Here is a 16786-nt window from a genome sequence, read left to right as displayed (position 1 = left end):
TGCCTTCATAAAAAGTAAATATTTTCTTGACATGGGAGACAAGTTTTAGTGTAACACACCTTTTGGGAAGTTAATAAGGCATATGTTAGGTTGGCAATAATGGGTCACTTTACAAAAAATATCATCACTTGGTTTACCACCCAAGATCTCCCTCATGTAGCTCATGTAGATATTGTGCATGGCATTGATAATCTTGGCAACAATGGTTCTTTTCCCCAACTTTTTATGATGATGTGAAAGGATATAATATTAATATGGTTTTTGAGTTTTTTATTTGTTCTCTAGATTTTCTCTAGGTTTCTATTTCTCTATAATTTACTATTATCTAATGTTGTGATTTTGCTAATAATATAGGGGTCAAACTCAACCAAATCGAATCTAACTCCTATGAGGATATTAAAAGAGACTCAATCCTTTGGCATGTTATCTTGGTGAAGTACATGGACTAATATGTTGAAGGAATGAAAAATTAAATTGTTAAGATATTTGAAAATAAGGTTTGTCTTCCCATGCATCAAGGGTTTATTCTCTACGTCTATAACTTTCACCTTTTTCTAAGCCCCTATGATGACCTAGACCCATGAATAAATATGGAAATAAATCATCCTTAGTTTACCCATGTTTATCCATTATCCAAAGTATCTCCTTCTCTCTAGTCCACAATAGTAAAGCCTCATACAAAAGATAAACAAAAAGCCCTTGAAATTGAGAAGCCTATAAAAAGAATTATGACAATGTTAGATTGGTCCTTAAAAATATTGTTGTAGAATTCCCCTTAGGTTATCTCTTGACCATTTCCCCCTACTTTGGTTCCTTAGGGTAATTTGGGTAATCTGATCATCCCTTACAATGTTATCCCTCCTTTGGATATAAAGAATACCTCTATTAAGAATCAAGATGATCTCAATTGTGTTGAAAAGGAGGGAGATGAGTTGTGCATTTTATACAATAAATAAAGTGCTACTAAAAAAATCATAATGAAATTTCACATTGCTAGGAAGATTATTAATAGAGTAAAGAAAATTTATAGAATATAAAATATTTTAGGAGGTTAGACATGCATTTAGGTGGGATGATAGCATGTTGGGTGTGGAATAATATTTTACTTAGAAGCTAAATAATTAGGAGAACGTGATTGAACATACTGAGGAATTTAAGGCCCTAATTTTTATTAAAGAGGATGAAAATGAGATGGTTAGCTCACTTGTGAATCTAAAGGAATGCTAGTTTCAACTCAAAAAAAAGTTGTATGACTTGGTTTCTTTTATAAAATAGAAAATGGGAATGAGTAGTCTTTCCTTTAAAATGTTATAGGTATACCTCGAAAAGAAAAGGTCCAAGAATAGGAAAATGGAGGATAGTCTCTAAGTACCATATAAGCAAAGTCTAGTTTTTTGTATGTAATGTCGAAATGGTTATTGAACTGATAGATAGTTTCTAATGGGTCCCTTTTGATGGACAAAAACTGGTGGTGCAAGATACACAAATTGATGAATATTTTAAATTTTTCTAAGAACAACTTCTTTAAAGCTACCCAATCTGTGATAGATGCCGATGGTAAATTTATGCAACAATTGAATGATACCTTTACCAAAGTGTATGGAAATAAATGTAGGACCATGTCCTCATCCTAGATTTATATTCCTATTAAATATTTTCTTAAAAACGTTAATATGTTTTCTTCTATCTGCATTTCTACATAGATGAATTTTAGGTAGAATTTTTTAGGAGTTTTAGGTAGGTCATGGAGTTTACCTTGTAAGTTGATTGACAAATCCTTAGTATTGGAAATGAAAAACATGGATATGTATGGTGCTAGATGACTTTCTTTTTTGTGATGGTTGAGTGAATGGTGTGTATAGAGGTAGTGGACTATGAGGTAGATGGTGATGAAGCATGTGGTATGAAAAAATGGAGTTTGGGGATCCTTTTTTCCCTCTGAGGCTTACAAGTATGGTTGAGTTCCAAAAACTCATGTTTGCTAGGTGAAAACCTTAATTCATGCTGAAAGGGATATGGTGAATCATAATTTCCTAGTTTTAAGCTCTATTGATGGTCCTTCTTCTAGTGCCACTTCTATCGAGAAGTCATTTTTCATGATGACAATCACGAAAATTCTTTTGAATTTCTCTCTAGAAAAGCTTATCGAATAACCACCTCCAAGGTTCCAGATGGCTATTTTTCAACCAACTGGGTAGCTCAATTTGAAAATTATTATTTATATTCACAAGGAGACCTTTTCTAGTGCTACAAAGTCTATAAAACATGGAAAATGTAACCACAAGCTAGTATAAGTCTTATTTTTCTTATTTTCAATATGAATGCAAATTTTCTAATATTGAAACTATATGAATTACTATTCTAACTAAATGTTTGAAAACCAAATTATTGAGGTAAGGTAACAAGTAATATAAGTAAATTTCTATATATCATATTCCTAAAATGACATTAGTCATAGTAGCAATGCATCTATGAATTAATTTTTTGAAGAGGATTGAGCACGAAATTAATAAAATTAGGAGCAATGCATCATGAACTCTACTAATGAAATTATTAAGGGAAATAATGAAAAGCATACGAGGATATGCAGGATCATGGTGTGCCAAAAAGTGGCGATGTGAAAAAAATAGAGTTTGAAAACATCTAAAAGCATTTCAAAATTTGCTCTGACTTTTTTTCACCCATCCTAATACCAAACCTAGAAAGTAAGGCCCAACGCTTATCAGGTATCTGATTTCATATCGGATACCCAATATTATTAGATACCCAATATAATATCTGATATTATATCGGATACTAATAAATGACAGTGTAATTTTTTAAAAAAGCACAACTAGCAGGTTGTGTTTCACAATCATATATCGACTTTTAAGCACAGATATCCATTTTACAATTGGATACATGATATAGGTTAGTTTTTTTTTAATTTTTAACCAATTTTAATATAAATTTAATAAATTTTATTATAAAATTGTTAGTTTTAGTTGAATTTGTTAGAATTTAGAGTTTTTTTGATAGAAATTATTAAAATTTAGGTTTTTCGTAATATAAATTATGTTTTGCAAATTAATAGGAATGGCTCATCAAAATGATGATCATGAGGCAATAAATATTGTTCCTCATGAACCCCCACCAAACGATCTAGTTCCCTTGCAAAATTATCCACCAAATGATCCTTTACCCCCTCAAAACCCTCCTAGAATAAAGAATTTGATAATTGAAAATCTCATCGAATTGAGGGCTTTACAAACAAAACATAATAATGTACCCAAATTGGCTCCTATGTTATCCATGTTAAACACCATAGTGGATAACATTGAAACCCTTACAAAGAAACAAAATGTTACTCTGCGTTGGCATGACAAAATGCATGAGATGTTTGATGATGACTTGGACTATGATGAGGTTGTGGCCCTCAATATAACCAAAGATGATTTGGCTAGCCTTTTAGCGAAACCAAAAATTGCTATACCAGTCAACCACAAAAAACCCAAACTGTCGATTAAATGGTGCACAAATGACACCATACATGCAGACTTTTGGGATCGTTAGTGGGTGGTTTTCTATATCCCTCCACATAGCAATTTAGAGGTGCCATTTTATTTCCTTAGAAAATTGTATACATAATTTGTGTTGAAACTTAAAGTGAACTATTGGAGCATGAAGCCCAACATGGGTGTGGGACTACGAGCTCCTCAAGATAGACCCTCTTCCTAGTAGAAGAAAGTTGGCACTTTTGTCCCCCCTACTGATGTCTCCCTCCCTCCTAGAGTGTAGCATCCTAATATTATCATTGAAGCTAGCTCTCAAATTATTAGAGCCATTCATATACTGAGTAGCCTATTGATATCTCAGACTAGGTCAATCCTGCCTCCCCCTGTTGATGATGCTAGCGCTAGTTCATCATTAGCTAGCTCATCACATGTTTGTGTGCCTCACACTTGTATTATGTGCAAGAATATTTTCCTTGGTCCCATAGGTGATCATCCTAAGTATTATTTTGTATTAGATGAGGATACACTAGACACACGTGTAGTAGCTACAGACCCTGATGTGAGAGAGGAGGGGAATGTAGAGGCATGCACTCCTTTTGTGTCAGCACATTTATACTTTTTTTTTTATGACATATGTGATTTAAATTTAATTTTTATAATAGATTAATTTTAATTTTTAAGCCATACTAACCTATACATGTATGTGATCTTCATTCATGTTTAGTTGATGACCAAGGAGGAGCTCAGATAGGTTGATGATGCCATGCTCTTGACAATTTCATTTGGCCTTGAGACATCTATGGTGCATTATGTTGTGTTCTTATTGTGTTTTCTATTTGATATTGTAACATATATGGTTTCTCATCTTTCTTTTATCTTGCAGGTACCACCTATCCTTAGGGGACAAAGGAAAGGTAATTAGGTGTTTTCTATTTGATTAAATATCAATGCATTCTTGTAAAATGTTTGTGGTAATAAAATTTAATTACATTATTTATTGTATATAGGGCGTGGCTACTAGCGATGAGCACATACAGATTCTGCATCATAGGTGCTCAGGCATTTCCATTCACATCGAGAGACCCATTGTATGTATAAGTATCATTTATTTTTTATTTTCCTTATCTTTATAAATTAATTCAAAACTGATTTTCATGATATTAAAAAATACTATTTTGTATCTCATAGGAAACTCCTAGTGCACACGAGGTTTGACGAGAGATTTTTGTATCTGCGATGATGCATCCATTATATCCTAAGGAGGAGCCTACACTAGTAAGTTGTAGTTTGAATTCTTGATTAAACATGTTATAAATTCAGAATGCTATGAATTATAATATTATAGTTTAAGTTGTAGATTCATCTGACAAACATATTTGAACATACACAGGCCATAATCAGCAAGGTACAAGCATTATTAAGGGCATACGAGAGGACTCTTGACTGACGCAGGAAGTCAACAAGAGAGGTATTTATTATGAAAGTTTAATAGTATAAATCTTGATTAAAAAAATATCATTATGCATTTGAGTAATTCAATGTTAAATACAAAGAATCATATAAATTTAGTAGTCTAACTTTGGGTTTTTCTTTTTTGTTTATGTAGGAGGCATTTGATCCACCTAGTGTAGCGAAGAGGCTACATTTTGATCATCCACCAGCACCCTAGGATAGCATAGTTGTCATAGGATGTGTCATGAGACATTTTGAGATGGCATATGCCATAATGTTTATAGAAACATTGGTATTATACACATTCTGATTGCATGATTAGCTACATTTTGTATATGGATCTATGTATTTTGATATATATTTGTGTACTTTGTCTATGGATACATGATCCTTGATATATATTTGTGTAATTTGTCTATGGATACATGTATTTTAATGTATATTTTTGTCATTTATGTACACAATGATATATATGTTAATTTAGTATCTAGTATTGTTCAATTTATCGTGGACCATGTGTATTGTTCATGTTTATGGAATATCATTAATTTTGATCATGTTTGTTATATTCAATTCAAATACAATAATGTATAATGAGTTATGAGTTATGTATTAGATTATAATGTATTATTATATTATATTATTATTAAATATAATAATATATGTTATTATTATTATAATCTATAAGTATATAATATATATTGATATATATACATATAATTATTATATTATATTTATTTTAGTATTATTATTAAATATAATAATGAAATTTATATGTTATTATTATTATTATGATCTATGTTATTAATATATAATAATATATTATGTTTTCATTATTATTATAATCTATAAATATAAAATATATATTAACATATAAATGATTATTATATTATATTATTATTTTTTACCATAACAACATATAATATTGTTGTTGTTGTTATTATTATTATTATTATTATTATTATTATGACCTATGATCCATTTGGTTGGTTCTAAAATGTGTCGAAAGGGGTCATAGGTTAACCTATGAACTCGATCAACACATTTCATGACAATGTATGTCCCTAGGGGCTCTAGGACCCCTAGGGATGCATTTGATTGATTATAATGCATCGAGAGGCGTCATAGGTTAACCTATGATCCCTCTCAATGCATTTCATTACAACCTATGTACCTAGGGGTCCTAGGGCCCCTAGGGATGCATTTGGTTGGTTCCAATGCATAAAGAGGGCTAATAGGTTAACCTATGACCCCGATCAATGCATTTCATGACAATGTATGTCCCTAGGGGCCCTAGGATCCCTATAAAGGATGCATTTGGTTGGTTATAATCCATGGAGAGGGGTCATAGGTTAATCTATGACCCCTCTCAACACATTTCATGACAACGTATGTCCCTAAGGGAGCTAGGACCCCTATAGATACACGTGGTTGGTTCTAATGCATCGAGAGGAATCATAGGTTAACCTATGACCCCTCTCGACAAATTTCATGACAACCTATGTCCCCAGGGGTCCTACAGCCCCTTGGGACACATTTGGTTTGTTGTAATGCATCAAGATGGCTGATAGGCTAACCTATGACCCCACTCAATTCATTTCATGACAACATATGTCCCTAGGGGCACTAGGACCCCTAGGGATGCATTTAGTTTGTTCTAATATGTCAAGAGGTGTCATAGGTTAACCTATGACCCCTCTTGATGCATTTCATGAAAACCTACGTGCCTAGGGGTCCTAGGGCCCCTAGGGATGCATTTGGTTGGTTTCAATACATCAAGAGGGGTCATAGGTTATCGATGCATTTCATGACAATGTATGACCCTAGAGGCCCTAGGACCCCTAGGGATGCATGTGGTTGGTTATAATGTGTTGAGAGGCTTCATACATTAACCTATGACCCCTCTTAATGCATTTCATGAAAACTTATCTCCCGAGTAGTCCTAGGGCCGCTAGGGGCACATTTAGTTGGTTCCAATGCATAAAGAGGGGTCATAGGTTAACCTATAATCCTAATCGACACATTTCATGACAATGTATGTTGCTAGGGGCCATAGGAACCCGAAGGATGCATGTGGTTGGTTATAATGTGTTCACAAGGGTTATAGGTTAACCTATCACCCCTCTTGATGCATTTTATTATAACATATATCATAAGGGCCCTAGGGTCCCTAGGGATTCATGTGGTTAGTTATAATTCATCGAGAGGGGTCATAGGTTAACCTATGACCCCTCTCGATGCATTTTATAACAATGTATGTCTCTAGGTGCCCTAGGACCCAGAGGGATGCATGTGGTTGGTTCTAATGTGTTGAGAAGCGTCATAGGTTAACCTATGATCCCTCTCAATGCATTTCATGATAACCTATCTCCCTAAGGGTCCTAAGGCCCATAGGTATGCATTTTGTTGGTTCCAATCAATGAATTTAATGACAATGTATGTCCTTAGGGGCCCTAGGACCCCAATGAACACATGTGGTTAGTTATAATGTGTCAAAATGGGTCATAGGTTAACCTATGACCTCTCTCGATGCATTTCATGATAATATATGCCCCTAGGGGCCCTAGGACCCCTAGGGACACATGTGGTTGGTTCTAATGCATTGAGAGGCATCATAGGTTAACCTATGATCCCTCTCAATGATTTTCATGACAACCTATATCCCTACGGGTCCTTGGCCCCCTAGAAATGCATTTGGTTGGTTCCAATGCATCAAGAGGGGTCATACGTTAAGCTATGACCTCAACTAATGCATTTCATGATAATATATGTCCCTAGGGGCCCTAGGACCTCTAGGGACACATTTGGTTGATTATAATGCATCGAGAGGGGCTATAGGTTAACCTATGATCCTATTCACCACATTTCATAAAAATGTATGTCCCTAAGGGTCCTAGAACCCCTAGGGGTCATGCATTTGGTTGGTTATAATGCATTGAGAGGGGTCATACCACTAGTACATTTTGACAAATATGTGACTACATGACTAAATGTTTTAGTCACACCACTAAAAAATTTAGCGACATGACTAAAATTCATCAAATTCCACTATTTCTTTGTAATTTATAGGTACAAGTGACTAAATAAGTGACAATTTGGTCACTAGGTAAAATTACAAGATCAAGTAAATAGAAATGACTAAATAAGTGATTGGATAATTAGTCACAAACTACCAAATAAATGACTAAATAAGTGATTGAATAATCAGTCACTAATAATTAGTCATTTTTAATTTCTTTCTTTACTTTCTCTTAACATTTAATATCATTAGATTATGTTAATTTGATCTTATTTCCTTAATGGTTAAGAGTTGTAATTCTTTTAAAGTGAGGTCATATATTAATATTGTGCTAAATATAAACATAGTATTGCTTTCATTTCAAAAATGTTTGCATGCTTATTATTCTCCCCTAATATCCCAAATCTATTTATAACAATAAGAATCAAATCCATTTAGGATTTCATAGAGAATTGAGATTTTTTTTTGTTCCTTTTGACTGTGTTGATGATTAGGGAAAGGTTTAATTAGTTTGAATTTTTCTAGTACATTTCATTATTAAACAATGCAAAGATTTTATGTTGATCTCAACATGGCATGAAAAATGTTAAATTAATAAATACATAGAGGATGCAATTTTTTTTATGGTTTAATCTATAGGTATGTCAAATTCTAATTTTTTATGTTGACCTTAACATATTGAAGGAATTTCCACATAACATCTATCAAACATGAAACCATTGAATCAATAATATATGATAGGTTCCTCAATCTTATTGAAAGAGACATTTAATGTTTGAAAAGTCATTAAATGCTTGGTTTCACCCTAACACATATCTCATGAGAATGAATGGAACATAAATTAGCACTTGTTACATCTAGGTGATGCTCACAAAGTTGTCGGTGAAGCACTAATTCTTTTTAAGAGGTAAATCATCCCAAAACTAATCCAATGCAAAAAAATGTTTAAAAATATTAAGATATTTAAGATAAAATTAACATGTTTAAAAAAATTAAATTATTCATATTCATTATCTTAAATCTTAAACTAAATCAATTTTAATTTTCTTAATCTAAAAAAGAAAAGATGAATTTAACATCATGTAAACATCACCTTTTTAATGTTTAATAATTAATTTAAAATAAAAATTAGAAAAATTATATGAATTTCAATTCATTATTATTAATGATTGAAATAGAGTAATAGTACGAGATATTTGGCTGCCATATATATAATTGCAAAATAAACTCAATTTCAATCCTTGATTCAGTACCGAAGATAGAAGATTGGCAGCAAAAAATTCATCTTTCATTTTGAAAAATTGAGGGTTGATGAAACTGGCAGTATATTTCTTAAGAGTTTTCCATTCAAATCCCATCATTACTTCTTTAGTTATTTGGCACAAGATGATGCATGAGCAGATCGATTCGATTCAATGTAATTTGTGGCACACAAACCTGTTTTATTCTTATTCTCCATAATATGTTCAGTCAATTTGAATTTCTTTCAAGACATAATTATTTTCCTCTACACCGTGTAATACACAAAATTATCTCAATTTTGCTTCCAGCAAGAATTCCATTTTCAGTCATAGAAAATATAGTCTTATCACGAAGGCGGATCAAACAATGCTCTTTTATCTTATCTTGGTATGTATATAACTCTTTCTTTCTCATTGTGAGCGTGTTTGGATATTTTTCTTGATGTATATCTTAGGGTTTCAGAAACAAAATTAATCTTTTTAATGTTTAATGTATATCTTAGGGTTTTTTGACGCATCCTAGTTATCTAAGGAGTTTGCATTTTGCAAACTTTTATTAACGGGTTATTTTCATTATTATGAAACTCTTGTTCGTATCTTTCTTTTTCTTTTGTTTTTTCAAAAAAATGGAAGGAAAATAATTTCTTTCATAATTAAAAGAAAACAAAAATGCTTCACCAAATTGGTGCTCAAATTTGTATGCTTTACCATTTCCAAGCAAACTAGAAATTCCAACTATCACAATTGATCACTGATTACCCTAAACTAGCCAAATTATTGTTAGTCAAATTACAGTTGCAACAATAGTATTGTTAGACTAGACAATATTGCAATCTCTTTGCTAAATTATTGTTATCCACATTTTCTTTATGTCAATGAAGTGATAAGATAATCCTCCCCCCTTGACACTCTGCAGTTCATGTTATACATACAATAAATTAATCTCTTTACTTGTCTAGTCTAGAATAGAATCTCGTCTGCAATCATGAGAGTCGGTTCTATCCTTGCTACATAGTCATATTTGGAAGATGAGTATTTTCTATGGACATGTCAGGTTGCCCTACCCTACCTTGTGATAGTACTCCATAATCATCTTGGCACATTCCCAAAGTTGGCCTTCTTAGTAGCCAGCATGATGTTCCATGGTCTTGTTCCAACAAGGAACTCTGTTTAGTTTATACAATTGCAGTTTCTACCATTGATGGTAGGTACCTAAACATTGCATACTCCACTAGACAAAGCTCCATGAAGAAGGAAAACATCTCCAACTCTTCATCAAATTCAGCTACCTTGAGAGATATCTTGATGAAAACATATGGAGTTGGTACTATACTATTAAATCCCAACACACTGAGCATTGATTTTTCCATTTGCAAAACTTCTTTAGTGTAGGATTTGTCTAAAATTTGGACAAAACCATCAACTATGGGAATAGAGATCTCCTTGTACGTGCAAGCAAAGTGAATAAAAGTAATCCATACTAGCTGTAAATGCTTTCTCATTACTTTTTCTTTTCAGAGGTATCTATATATAATGTTGACAGTCAAGAACAATATTTCGTCCAATAGCTCAAACTTCAAATGTACTTCAATGAGCCAATCAATCAGAATACCCCGTATTTTCTCATTTATATCTATTTTTTCCCACATATAATCTCAGGGAACACAACTAAGGTGCTCCCTTTCTCTATGCATAGTGTAAATGTCTTGTACATAATCTGAAATGACCAATTGGTTTTCACCATCTTCCTCTTCACTACACCAACAATCTTGCTTACATCATTATACATGAGAGCCATGTTTGCAACTTCAATGGCTACTACAGAGCCCTCCACATTGACAATTATCCTCACATCTATTGATACTAATGCTAGTGCATCATTAATTCCATCCCCCACCATGCTAGTCTTTCCCTCCTCCTTTAGCTCTCCAATAAATCTCAACTTGTCTTTTGGTAGTAATTGAGCATGGAATTAGATTTCTCCCACTTGTACACCATTAAGAGGGCTCTTTTGTTAGTTAAAAATGTTGTGACATGAATGTTTACTCAAACTAGTCATTAAGGCTTGTACCTCTTTTTTGACTTATCTGACAGAAAGAGTAGTATCATGTAAGAATGACCACTCTAATTCCTAATTTTTGAAATTAGTAAGGAATTAAAGAACACAAATTAATCCATGCAAACCAAAAATAATAATGACAATAAAATCACCAAAAGAAAAATTTGAAAAACAATCTCCAAAAACTGAATGCATTCTACAAGGGATTAATAGCAAACCTTAAATTGGCTAAAATCTTACAAATGTCTAACTGTTATTTATTGTAGTCCTCAATGCCTAGAAATCAAATCCATTGAATTAGGGCTTACTTCAAGAAAGAACGAATAATTAGATTATCACTTCTTACCATTTTCATAGCATATGGAGGCAAATCACCATGTCGAAAAAAAAATCTCTACATAAAATATAGATCTAATCTTCTTGTGTATTTTCTCCTCTTAAGTAGGACTTGGATAACTTATTTAAAGATTCCAAATGTGTCAGATATTGCACAAAATAGGAATGGACTAACAATACTAATGAATTGGTATTATTTGGAAGGGATTAAACAAAGAACACTAATATTAGTCATTTTGTTGCAAAATGGCTATTCATTGCCTACTAAGAGTAGTATCATGAATGATCTCAACCTAACTTATTCCTTTCAATATTAACTAAAGTAAGGTGCCCCTTGTATGGATTTTGATATTTTTTTGAGTTTTCTCTTTCTATACACAAGCACTATTTCTAGCCTCAATACCAAATATTCTAGGGTGGATAGCCATTTTTTTGGCAGAGGAAAGTTATTTTTTTATATCAATTACCTGTCATATAGGCATGATCTACAAAAAATTGTCCTAGAATTATGACTCCATGTATTAAACTTAAAGTTTAGTCTCAAAAATTATGCAGCTTGTATAGGAAAATAATGTACTTCTAATGTTAATTTGATTATTGCTATTTGGGTGCAGGATTCCTCTGTTTTGTATCTAGGTAGGATATTGAGAGGCTTAGGATTAAGAATCATATCATTCACTATAAGTTCATTGATTTACCATTCATTTATAGTGAATACAATTTCAAGTTTTTTGTCATTACTTATTAGCCATTTTTTCTCGTCCATAGTGAGATTTATAATCTTTGCTTTCCAGTTTTAATTCTTATTAATTATTTCTAGCAACAAATGGAAATTTTTCGCACCCTCATTTTTTTGTGAATAATATAAAATCAAATGGAAAATCATTGTTAGCCACAATAGTATTCATATCTACACCTAAAGTAAATTAGATTTCCTAAATAGAAACCATATTAAGAGATGGCTTTTACTTTTTTCAACACACATTGAAAACTAAATTCCATGTCAACATTGTGGTATGAAAACATAGCTACCTTGTCAAAAACTCAAACAAATATAAATTCATTGATGTTAAATATTTATCTATATCGGTCAGATATCTTATTCTCCCATATTGCACTAGTTCTCACATTTGGAAACTAGTCAATCAGAATCTACCATACCTAATAAAAGGGGTTACTTTTTAGAGTTATCAGGAAGGAGAATGTACTACATATTCATGTAATTGTTTACATTTTATTTTACTATTAGTCTATTAAAAGTAAATATTGTTTGTCAAACTTATCTAACTAATGAGAAGGATATTTTCCATGAATTTTTTATATTGCTATTAGGACTACTCTAAATCTTAAGCAATGTAAATCCAAGTGAGAAAAAGCTGACAAATTGTCTATAAATTTAATGGTTATTACCCTAGCATTACTGAAAATGGTAGTAGGATTCTCGTATTTGTCTCGCTTTTGAGATTTGAAGTGCAAAATTGAGCTAAATTTGAGCCTTTTGTGTTGAGTAGCCATGAACTTAGATTGACATTTTTGAAGAGATTTTGCTAGTGGCTTGTTAAGAAATATAGCAAGAACAATGATGACCAAGCCTGGAATGGTTTCCAATCCAATTGTATCAAAAAGTATGCCAATGGAAACCAATATTTGCAATGGAATAGTTCAACCCCAATGTAATCACCACTAAAACTCTCCAAATTGGTATACATCTATAGCTATATAGTCTACAATTTCACCAACAACATGCCTTCACCTTGCTAAGTTTGATAGCTAGAATTGCTTCTGATCCATGACTGCCATCAATGCAGAATGCATTCGCATACCAAATCTTGTGGAATTGAAGTACCCGAGCCTCTGAGAAAAGAATTCAAGAATCTTCACTAAAAACCCACTAGATTGAATCCTTTGTATTTGAAACTTTTTTTTCCACCTGCAAATTGTACAAATGACTAGACAAATAGGGGACCTAAAAAATTGATGCAATTGATCTTAGAAATGGGAAGAATCTTGTGACTACAATATCCTTCCAATAACATTTTAATAGTGCTCTAAAATCTGCTGGTCTATTTAGTGGACCTTGTTTCCTTCGATGCTCCCATGCTTCTACAAATGCTCTTTTAGTTGTGGATGCCACATCTTCACGGACTAAATGTGGAATATCCTCGGTCTCTAATGGTTTTGAATAACCTATATTTTGAAAAAGATCAAGCCATCTGAAAGTCATACGACTAAAAATGCTAGCTTTATAAAGAGGGGTGACTTTGAGTTTAGTTTCCTCTAATTTAATAGCATGGAGCAGGGGCTCCATTAAATCCACTAGACTATATGAAGCCCATATCTAAGGATTTCTATACTACAGTAGAATAGAAGAAAGAAGGTTACAGATCTTGTTAGATCTAGAGCTCTATTTGGGAGAAAGAGTGAGCTTCAAATATTCTTGATATTTATTTGAACATTATTACTATTCTTAAAATGAATTTGATGATCCATTAGATACTGGCAACTAACTGGTGCAAGTGCACCAAGATCATCCTATGAAGACACCAAAGCATACCATGAAGACTAGAGGAGTGAGTAGGACAAGGAGATATCCAAGCAATACAAATGGACAAGAATTAATGGTCAACATGGGTTTCATACACAATGTAATCACATGTGTTTTGTAATGTCCTAAAAGGACTAAAGAGTCATATTTGTAATGTCCTCACATGACATAAATAGAGTTGTATGTGGACCAGTAGTGTCCTAGAGTCAAATAAAGCTCTAAAGTATAGATTAAGGTATTATGTCCTTAAATAGGCCTAAGACATTGAAAAGTTAGTATTTAATGTAGTATTCAATAAAATTTCAATATTTTGTAATGTTGTTAATTCAAATCTATGAATAACAACGACTAGGAGTACATTTGGAGGGAAATCCCATTTAGGGAATCATTAACTATTTGTAGATCTTATAACCAACCAAATATGGTTGTGGAAGTTGTAAGAGGATAATATATACACTAATCAAGTAATGTACAAGAGAGGTATCTAGTGTGTACAGACTAAGGAAAAATAATAAACAGAGAATATATTTCCTGGCACTACTAATATTGGATCTCTGCAACTAATTAAGTTTCTCATTGTGCAAAGAATAGATATGTATTAGAAGTTTATTTTTCATTTCATTGACATGTGTTAGAAGTTCATTATCATTCATTATTGTCATGTATGCATTTTATATACTCTGTATTAAGGGTTTAGGCACCTGAAGTTAACTAACAGACTATGTTCTTACCATTCCTCTATAATAGTCCAGGTTCTCTTTAAGATACAACCATCCCATGAAATCTTAGGGCCCTCAGTTCATGGGATGGATTAATATAACACGTAAAATAATTTTCTAACACATGAAACATAGGGATAATGCTAGCATTGGTTGACTGTCACAGAACAATGAGGGTTTTGTGAAGAAATTGATGGGTATAGTGTAGCAGTGGCGGTTTGGCTTAAAAAAGGAGGCAATTTTATGATTTGGATTATCTTATATAATCAATGTGAAGGTTTAGGATCAATCAATATGATCTATAAGTTTGGGGAATGGTAATATTGGTGATACCCTAGATTTGAGGGTTTGAATGAAGGTAATTTGGGATTTTGGGGTTCTAAGAAGTCTGGAGGGAATTGCTTGGAGATTTGGTGGTTATATGCCATGAGTGATGACTATTGAAAGTTAAAAGGTCTGGGAGTCAATAATATTGGGAGTTGCTTTGTTAAATTAGCCATTTTCATGCTAAAAAATAGGCCATCAGTTAGAAACAGGGGTTTTGGTCCAAAATTACCATATAAAATATTTTGATATGTTTTAGTACTTTGAAAAGGGTGTCCATAAATCTAAGTATCTTGAAAAATTCTTTAGAGAAAGTTTAAGTTATTTAGGTTTTTATGCTACTCTAGGGCTACTAGTTTGTCAATTAGGTCTCTTAAGGCACCTTGGAAGAATTAGGCATTGCGAGTTGGGTCTAGCCAATTGGATGGTTGACTCTAGTTGAAAATACATTACATAACTTATAAAATCCTTATTTAATCCTTGGTTAATTCTTTTTCATATTTGGAGTCGTGTGGGGTTTGTAGGTGTTTTGGGCAACTTGGGTAACTTGCTGCTTGAAGAAATTTAGAAGTGGAGTTAGCCTTGTGGATTCAAAGGTGTGGAGGTCAGTGTGTTAAAACTATTACATTTTTATTCCTTGATGAAAGATTGATTGGCCTGGGTCATTGCTTCAGTTGCAATTGATGAAGATATATGGGAATTGTTTCAAAAGAAAGAGATAGTTAGTTTTCTCATGCATCATATCAATGGTTGACCATTGATGCTATATCACTAAGGGTGGTGGTTTCTTGAGATTAATCTTTAAGGAAATAGTAACTACATTCCATGTCAATCCCTGAATGTAGTAAAGAACCAGTTTTTGTTTACTGTTTGTTTGATATATCAATATTATCCACAAGCTAACCCCTATATTTGCCAAGCAAATAATGAATGAAAGAAAATTAGTGATTTTATATACAACTGATCTACTGTAATGCATGCAAGTAAAATGAATTCTCTGACAAATAATAAGAATGACTAATAAAATTAATAGAAACAAAAGATTGCATGTAGTGGTGAATAGATTCTATGCGAATGCTTTAGACCATTGAAGATTGTCTCTTTGTAAATTCCAGCTATTACTGTAGCTATCTCCACAACTAAAACTATCACCATGAAACCATGAGGCTACTCCTACATTTGTTAAAAATGTAACCAGTCAAGAAAAAGTGAAATCTGACATATTGTTTATGATATCAGTGCAAATTATTTGACAGCATTTGGTATTGTCTTTTCATAGTGAATATATTGTTGTCTTCTCCTCATGGTAGGGGTATGACAGTTTGTGCTAAGGATCCTCCCACAGAAAAAATCGTTAACTCTTTGAAGCATGCCTCTTGTGAAAGGGGGCAGATTTAACAAATAACATGATTATGCCATTTGCAAAATGGAAATTTTGATACAAACACATTGAGTAATGTGGATTAAAAATGCTATAACATATTAATTACCGACTACTATGAATTTGTGTTATTTGTTTGAGCTTAGTTTGTGAGCTTCCATGTTTGGAGTCAGTCAATTTATACATGGTAAGATTATGATTCTATTGGAATAGACG

The 16786-nt window shown here is 32.6% G+C and overlaps 1 pseudogene; it reads right to left on the bottom strand.

Moving 5' to 3' along the window:
* Positions 1-10166: 10166 nt before the first annotated feature.
* Positions 10167-11106, bottom strand: LOC149540153 (cyclin-B2-1 pseudogene; annotated as a pseudogene).
* Between the last annotated feature and the right edge of the window lie 5680 nt (positions 11107-16786).

This window comes from Cupressus sempervirens, chromosome 9 (assembly GCF_028749045.1).
Source record: "Cupressus sempervirens isolate cs-2001-9-10 chromosome 9, ASM2874904v1, whole genome shotgun sequence".
NCBI lineage: Eukaryota > Viridiplantae > Streptophyta > Pinopsida > Cupressales > Cupressaceae > Cupressus > Cupressus sempervirens.
Note: the sequence above shows the minus strand (reverse complement) of the source record. Positions and strands in the feature narration are given on the sequence as shown.